Consider the following 9,027-nt stretch of genomic DNA (forward strand, 5'->3'; position numbering starts at 1 on the left):
CACCAATGATGGGGCACTATTCCTTCCACTGACACCAATGATGGGGCACTATTCCTCCCACTGACACCAATGATGGGGCACTACTCCTCCCACTGACACCAATGATGGGGCACTACTCCTCCCACTGACACCAATGATGTGGCACTATTCCTCCCACTGACACCAATGATGGGGCACTACTCCTCCCACTGACACCAATGATGGTGCACTATTCCTCCCACTGACACCAATGATGGGGCACTATTCCTCCCACTGACACCAATGATGGGACACTATTCCTCCCACTGACACCAATGATGGGACACTATTCCTCCCACTGACACCAATGATGGGGCACTATTCCTCCCACTGACACCAATGATGGGCACTATTCCTCCCACTGACACCACTGATGGGGCACTATTCCTCCCACTGACACCAAAGATGGGGCACTATTCCTCCCACTGACACCAAAGATGGGGCACTATTCCTCACACTGACACCACTGATGGGGCACTATTCCTCCCACTGACACCAATGATGGGGCACTATTCCTCCCACTGACACCAATGATGGGCACTATTCCTCCCACTGACACCAATGATGGGGCACTATTCCTCCCACTGACACCAAAGATGGGGCACTATTCCTCACACTGACACCACTGATGGGGCACTATTCCTCCCACTGACACCAATGATGGGGCACTATTCCTCCCACTGACACCAATGATGGGCACTATTCCTCCCACTGACACCAATGATGGGGCACTATTCCTCCCACTGACACCAAAGATGGGGCACTATTCCTCACACTGACACCACTGATGGGGCACTATTCCTCCCACTGACACCAATGATGGGGCACTATTCCTCCCACTGACACCAATGATGGGCACTATTCCTCCCACTGACACCAATGATGGGGCACTATTCCTCCCACTGACACCAAAGATGGGGCACTATTCCTCACACTGACACCACTGATGGGGCACTATTCCTCCCACTGACACCAATGATGGGTTATTGTTTACTACCATTGATCCCAGTCCGGCCCGTGGTTTCTAGCAGCAGTCCCGACCAGGAAACGTTACCAGTAGACCATCCAGAGCAGAGCCATCCTCCTCCTGTAGCCTCCCTAGCGGTCTGATGATGTCAGGATTTCTGTGCTCAAAGTGGTACATTTTTTGCATGGAAATATGTATTTTTTTTTATTGTCGGCCTGTAATTTTTAGGAATAACTCCCTGAAATCTGTCCGGACAAGAGTCTAGTAAACATCCCGGGGAGGATAAAACTTGAAACATAAATTATAATTTAATAAATAATCATAAAAATAATAATAATAAATGTAATTCAATAATATAATCACCAAAAACACTGAAATGTGAAATAGAGCGCCAAGTTGGCCCATCGCTGAGCTCAGTCGCAGAATCGTTTTCAGTGTCTGATGAGGAATTTCCCCCACGAATCATTATCACTCAATTCTGCAAGTGGTTCTGATTTACTATCGCTGTTCTCTAGCCGGTCTAAAACCGCGTCTGACCTAAAGGGACGCTTTTTGGACGCCATGGACGTTTCTCAGTTTCCAGGCAGAAAGGGCGGTAAAAATGCAGGCAGGGCGCCGGACAAAGCACTCGGGACACAATGTATGTGAAATGGTTGGATACAGGAATGTTATACGATGTGATTTTAGTGGATTTAGTGAATGTCACTTTTTGTCATTTTCAAATTTCCCGCCAGTTCCGCCCCCCGTACGTCCCGACGTCGCAGGGAACGGAACCCGGAAGTCAGATGCCGGCATCGGCCGGAGGACATTACAGGGGACACTGCAGGGGGGACATCGCGGGAGCGCAGGACAAGGTAAGTGATCGAGGGATCCCAGAGCCACGCTGCAGTGTATTCCTGAGTGTAGCTGGGGGGGGGGGGGGGTTACAGCTTCTGGTGCTGAAACTTTACCCCGAGCTACACTCAGGAATACCTCTGGGGGGTTAAATCGATTTTTGTGGCGCTACGCGCAACTGCGGCCTTTATTTTTACCGGAGCAGCTCCTGATTTATAATTACAACCGGGGAGGGGTCCTCTAAGTATGTCACATTTACCAGCCCCTTCCTTTTCTGAATGAACACAATGAGGTATTGGTACCGATCACTCACTGTGTTCATTCATTACTGAAGCGTAGCAATCTGTGTTTGTTTGTTTTTTGTGTTTTTTTAGGGGGGCCCTATCGGGTTGGCTGTCTGGGGCCCCGTGGTTTCTAACAGGAAACTAGCATTTCCAGAAGAAGACCATCCAGGGCAGAGCCATCCTCCTCCCGTGACAGGTTTCCTTTAAATCGATTTTTGCGGCGCTACGCGCAAACTCTGCCTTTATTTTTACCGGAGCAGCTCCTGATTTAGAATTACAACCGGGGAGGGGTCATCTAAGTATGTCATATTTACCTGCCCCTTCCTTTTCTGAATGAACAAAATTAGGTATTGGTACCGATCACTTGATGTGTTCATTCATTACCAAAACATAGTAAACTGTGTTTTTTGTTTTTTTTTTACGTGGGGCCTTATCAGGTTGGCTGTCCAGGACTCTGTGGTTTGTAACAGCCCTCCCGACCAGGAAACTAGCATTTCCAGAAGAAATGCGGATCATTTACTGTGTTCATTCATTGCTGAAGCATAGTAAACTGTTTGTTTGGGGGTTTTTTTTTTAGGGGGGCCCTATCGGGTTGGCTGTCTGGGGCCCCATGGTTTCTAACAGGAAACTAGCATTTCCAGAAGAAGACCGTCCATGGCAGAGCCATCCTTCTCCCGTGACAGGTTTCCTTTAAATCGTTTTTTGTGGCGCTACGCGCAACTGCAGCCTTTGTTTCTGATGGAGCAGCTCCTGATTTATCATTACAACCAGGGAGGGGTCCTCTAAGTATGTGACATTTACCAGCCCCTTCTTTTTCTGAATGAACAAAATTAGGTATTGATACCAATCACTCGCTGTGTTCATTCACTACCAAAACATAGTAAACTGTGGGTTTTTTGGGGTTTTTTATGGGGGGCCCTATCAGGTTGGCTGTCCAGGGCTCCGTGGTTTCTAACAGCATCCCAGACCAGGAAACTAGCATTTCCAGAAGAAATGCCAATCACTCACTGTGTTCATTCATTACTGAAGCATAGTAAACTGTGTTTGGGGGGGGGGGTTGAGGGGGGCCCTATCAGGTTGGCTATCCAGGGCTCCGTGGTTTATAACAGCACCCCCGACCAGGAAACTAGCATTTCCAGAAGAAATGCAGATCACTCACTGTGTTCATTTATTACTGAAGCATAGTAAACTGTGTTTGGGGGGGGTTGAGGGGGCCCCTATCAGGTTGGCTGTCTGGGGCCCCATGGTTTCTAACAGGAAACTAGCAGTTCCAGAAGAAGACCATCCACGACAGAGCCATTTTTTTCCCATGACAGGTTTCCTTTAAATCTATTTTTGCGGCGCTACGCGGCAACGCGGCCTTTTTTTTGGCAGAGCAGCTCATGATTTATAATTACAACCAGGGAGGGGTCCTCTAAGTATGTCACATTTACCAGCCCCTTCCTTTCCTGAATGAACACAATGAGGTATTGGTACTGATCACTCGCTGTGTTCATTCATTACTGAAGTATAGTAAACAGTGGGGTTTTTTTTTTTTTTTGAGGTGGGGGGGCTATACTGAAGCATAGCTTTCCTGAAGAAGACCATCCAGGGCAGAGCCATCCTTCTCCCGTGACAGGTTTCCTTTACGACGATTGTTTGGGCGCTACGCGGCACCGCGGCCTTTATTCCTACCGCAGCAGCTCCTGATTTATAATTACTCCGGGCAGCCTTGACAGTAACAAATACACCCGCGATGTCACATTTCCTCCACGTATTTAAAAATCCCCCCCCCCCCCCCGCCACCCCCTGCCGCCGCCATTTTTTTTTTCACTCCAACCCAACGCCGCCAAGACTTGCGAGGGGCGCGGCGTAAAGTAAATATAGATTTATAGGAGTTTGTCATTTAACTCCGACACTCGCCAAAGCGAGAACGGCACCCCACATAGCGTCGGGGGGGGCGCAAGGGTTAACGTGCTCCCCAAGACTAATCATCTTTCGGGATGTTGGGGGGCCCATGAGGGTTAACGTGCCCCCCAGGACTAATCATCTGTTGGGATGTTGGGGGGCCGCGAGGGTTAACGTGCCCCCCCCAAGACTAATCATCTGTCGGGATGTTGGGGGGGCCGCGAGGGTTAACGTGCCCCCCCAAGGACTAATCATCTGTCGGGATGTTGGGGGGGCCGCGAGGGTTAACGTGCCCCCCCAAGGACTAATCATCTGTCGGGATGTTGGGGGGTCCACGAGGGTTAACGTGCCCCCCCCAGGACTAATCATCTGTCGGGATGTTGGGGGGGCCGCGAGGGTTAACGTGCCCCCCCAGGACTAATCATCTGTCGGGATGTTGGGGGGGCCGCAAGGGTTAATGTGCCCCCCCAGGACTAATCATCTGTCAGGATGTTGGGGGGTCCACGAGGGTTAATGTGCCCCCCCCAGGACTAATCATCTGTTGGGATGTTGGGGGGCCGCGAAGGTTAACGTGCCCCCCCAGGACTAATCATCTGTCAGGATGCTGGGGGGCCGCAAGGGTTAACGTGCCCCCCCAGGACTAATCATCTGTCGGGATGTTGGGGGGCCGCGAAGGTTAACGTGCCCCCCCAGGACTAATCATCTGTCAGGATGCTGGGGGGCCGCAAGGGTTAACGTGCCCCCCCAGGACTAATCATCTGTCGGGATGTTGGGGGGTCGCGAGGGTTAACGTGCCCCCCCAGGACTAATCATCTGTCAGGATGCTGGGGGGCCGCAAGGGTTAACGTGCCCCCCCAGGATTAATCATCTGTCGGGATGTTGGGGGGCCACAAGGGTTAATGTGCCCCCCCAGAACTAATCATCTGTTAGGATGTTGGGGGGGCCATGAGGGTTAATGTGCCCCCCCAGGACTAATCATCTGTTGTGGGGGCCGCAAGGGTTAACGTGCTCCCCCAGGACTAATCATCTGTCGGGATGTTGGGGGGCCGCGAGAGCTAACGTGCCCCCCCAGAACTAATGATCTGTCGGGATGTTGGGGGGCCGCGAGGGTTAACGTGCCCCCCCAGAACTAATGATCTGTCGGTATGTTGGGGGGCCGCGAGGGTTAACGTGCCCCCCCAGAACTAATGATCTGTCGGGATGTTGGGGGGCCGCGAGGGTTAACGTGCCCCCCCCCAGAACTAATCATCTGTCGGGATGTTGGGGGGCCGCGAGGGTTAACATGCCCCCCCCCCCAGGACTAATCATCTGTTGGGATGTTGGGGGGCCGCGAGGGTTAACGTGCCCCCCCAGAACTAATCATCTGTCGGGATGTTGGGGGGCCGTGAGGGTTAACGTGCCCCCCCCCCCCCAGAACTAATCATCTGTCGGGATGTGGCCCCCCCACACTCATGAATTGTGTCAGCTGAAATACATTAATGGGTAATTAATTGCTGGTGTTCCGGCGGGGTAATACGATAATAGATGGCGGCGGATTCCGGAGCCTCTAATGGTTCTTCGGGGCCTCTGAAGGATCATAAATTAGGCCGAAATTAACTGCTAAGAGCCGTGTGCAGCCGCCTGACAAATGCTGCGCCTGTGATTTACTGCGCCGGGCTCCCGGGCCACTTCCATTCCCCCCATACACAGTATTGACCAGCTGAGTGATGAGGTTCCGTGAGCGGGACGCCGGTGACCTTGAGGGCCGACCTTCTCCCTCCGCATCCGTCTTCCTGACTCGCAGGATACAGGGGGGGGGGGGTTCCTCCGCGACAGCACAGCGTGTTCATTCTGTAAAGGAAGAGCCGCGCTTCGGGTCTCTGCACTCGGTTGGTGCTCATCGTGACCTCCGCGGGGGCGGTGCCAGAGGCGATGACATCACACACTCACAGAGCTACTAGGGTCCAATCACACGGGCGGGGCGGGTTGTTTCTTCAGTTCAGTCACGTCAATCAAAGAAAAAAACTGATGAGTTTACATCCATATATCCTCCATTTACATCCGTGTTTCCTCCATTTACATACGTGTATTTTATCCATTTACATCCGTGTTTCCTACATTTACATACGTGTATTTTATCCGTTTACATCCGTGTTTCCTACATTTACATACGTGTTTCCTCCATTTACATCCGTGTTTCCTCCATTTACATACGTGTTTCCTCCATTTACATCCGTGTTTCCTCCATTTACATCCGTGTTTCCTACATTTACATACGTGTATTTTATCCATTTACATCCGTGTTTCCTACATTTACATACGTGTATTTTATCCGTTTACATACGTGTTTCCTCCATTTACATACGTATATTTTATCCATTTACATACGTGTTTCCTCCATTTACATCCGTGTTTCCTCCATTTACATACGTGTATTTTATCCATTTACATCCGTATTTTTCAAAAGTTTACTTTGGTTTACATACGTTTTTCATCCGTTTAGATCCATTTTCATCTGTTTACATTGATTTACATCCTTTTTTATCCATTTACATCCGTGTTTTTCAACCATCTACATTTATTTTAATCCGTTTACATTTATTTTCATCCGTTTACATTGCTTTACATACTTTTTTTACCCGTTTAGATCCATTTTCGTCCGTTTACATTGTTTTACATACGTTTTTCATCCGTTTAGATCCATTTTCATCTGTTTACAGCCATTTACATCCTTTTTTATCCATTTACATCCATGTTTTTCAACCATGTACATTGGTTTACATACTTTTTTTTATCCATTTACATTCATTTTCATCCGTTTACATTGATTTACATACTTTTTCATCCGTTCACATCCATTTACATCCTTTTCTATCCATTTACATACATTTTTTATCCGTTTGCATACATTTTCATCCGTTTACATTGATTTACAAATGTTTTTCATCTGTTTACATCCATTTACATCCTTTTTTAACCATTTACATCCGTGTTTTTCAACCATCTACATTGGTTTACATACTTTTTCATCCGTTTACATTCATTTTCATCCATTTCAATTGGTTTGCATATGATTTTCATCCGTTTAGATCCATTTTCATCTGTTTACATTGATTCACATACGTTTTTCATCCATTTACATCCTTTTTTTATTCATTTACATCCGTGTTTTTTAAACATTTACATTGGTTCACGTACATTTTTTCAGCCGTTTAGATCCATTTTCATCTGTTTAGATCCATTTTCATTGGTTTACATAAGTTTTTCATTCATTTACAACTTTTTTTTTTTCGCCCGTGTTTTTAAACCAATTTTTTTTTTTGCAGAAGAAAAATAGAGGTTTCTTCTAGTAAAAAACAGTTGTTAACAGATGCGGATATTAACAGATGTAAAGTTGTTCATCCGTTTACATCCGCAAGTCCATAGAAATACAAGGGGGTCTGTTTTTCATTCGTTTACATCTGTTTTTCATCTGTTTACATCCATTTTCATCCGTTTACATCCATTTTTGGTCTGCTTACATCCATTTTCATCCGTTTTTGGTCCATTTACATCCATTTTCATCTGTTTTTGGTCCGTTTATATCTGGTTACATCCATTTACATCCATTTTTGGTCCGTTTACATCTATTCACACTAATTTTCAATCCGTTTTTCATCCGTTTACATCCATTTTCATCCATTTTTGGTCTGTTTACATCAGTTTTCATCTGCTTCCGTAAGGTCAGTTTACATCCATTTTCATCCGTTTAGGTCCGTTAACATCAGTTTTTAATTTATTCCGGGTTTTTTGCAGAAGAAAAATAGGGTTTTCTTCCGGTTCAAAAAAACGGATGTTAACAGATACAGACATTAACGGATGTAAACAGATGTTCTTCCGTTTACATCCCCAAGTCCATAGAAATACATGGGGGTCTGTTTTTTCATCATGTTTCATCCATTTACGTATGTTTTTGGTTCGTTTACATCCATTTTTGGTCCGTTTTCAACCCTTTACATCAGTTTTTGGTTTGTTTACATCAGTTTACATCCATTTTCATCCGTTTACATTGACATCCATTTTTATCCCGTTTAGATCCTTTTTTATCTGTTTACTTGCATTTTTCATCTGTTTACATCCGTTTTCATCCATTTGGTCCATTTACATCCATTTTTGGTCCGTTTTCAACCCTTTACTTCCGTTTTGGTCCGTTTACATCCGTTTACATCCATTTTCTGTCCATTTTTATCCCTTCAAATCCGTTATTTGTCCGTTTACATCAGTTTACATCCATTTTCATCCATTTACATCCGTTTGGTCTGTTTACATCCTTTGACATCCGTTTAGATCCGTTTTTACCTGTTTACATCTGTTTACATCCATTTACATCTGTTTTTGGTCCATTTGCATCCATTTTTGGTCCATTTTCAACCCTTTACATCCGTTTTTTTGGTCCGTTTACATCCGTTTACAGCCATTTTTGGTCCATTTTCATCCCTTCACATCCATTATTGGTCCGTTTACATCCATTGTCATCCGTTTACATCCGTTTTTAGTCTGTTTACATCCATTGTCATCCGTTTACATCCGTTTTTGGTCTGTTTACATCCATTGATATCCGTTTTTCGTCCGTTATGGGGTTTTTTGCGGAAGCAAAATAGGGTTTTCTTCCGTAAAAAAAAAACAGATGTTAACGGATGCGGACATTAACGGGTGGAAACAGATGGTTATCCGTTTAGTCCATAGAAATATACGGGGGTCCATTTTTCATCTGCAAACGGACATACGGAAAGCGGACATACGGAACGCGGACATACGGAACGCGGACATACGGAACGCCGGTGCGAAAGGGGCCTTCTAATGTTTACGTAGAGACAATTGCAGCATAGCTAGGTGATGACATCATCAAACTGATCGGGCGTCAGGCTGCTTTCACACTGATCCGCCGCAAAAACACAGCGAAGACGCATAGGCGGTTTTTTACCGCACTTTCTGGGCGTATTTTTTAAGGGACATATATTTTTTGCGCTATTTTTTTTTTTAAAAAAAGACTGACAATTTTGAGAAAAAAACAATATT

Source organism: Staurois parvus, unplaced genomic scaffold (assembly GCF_062004578.1).
Source record: "Staurois parvus isolate SC_StPar_1 unplaced genomic scaffold, SC_StPar_1.0 ptg001751l, whole genome shotgun sequence".
Taxonomy (NCBI): Eukaryota; Metazoa; Chordata; class Amphibia; order Anura; family Ranidae; genus Staurois; species Staurois parvus.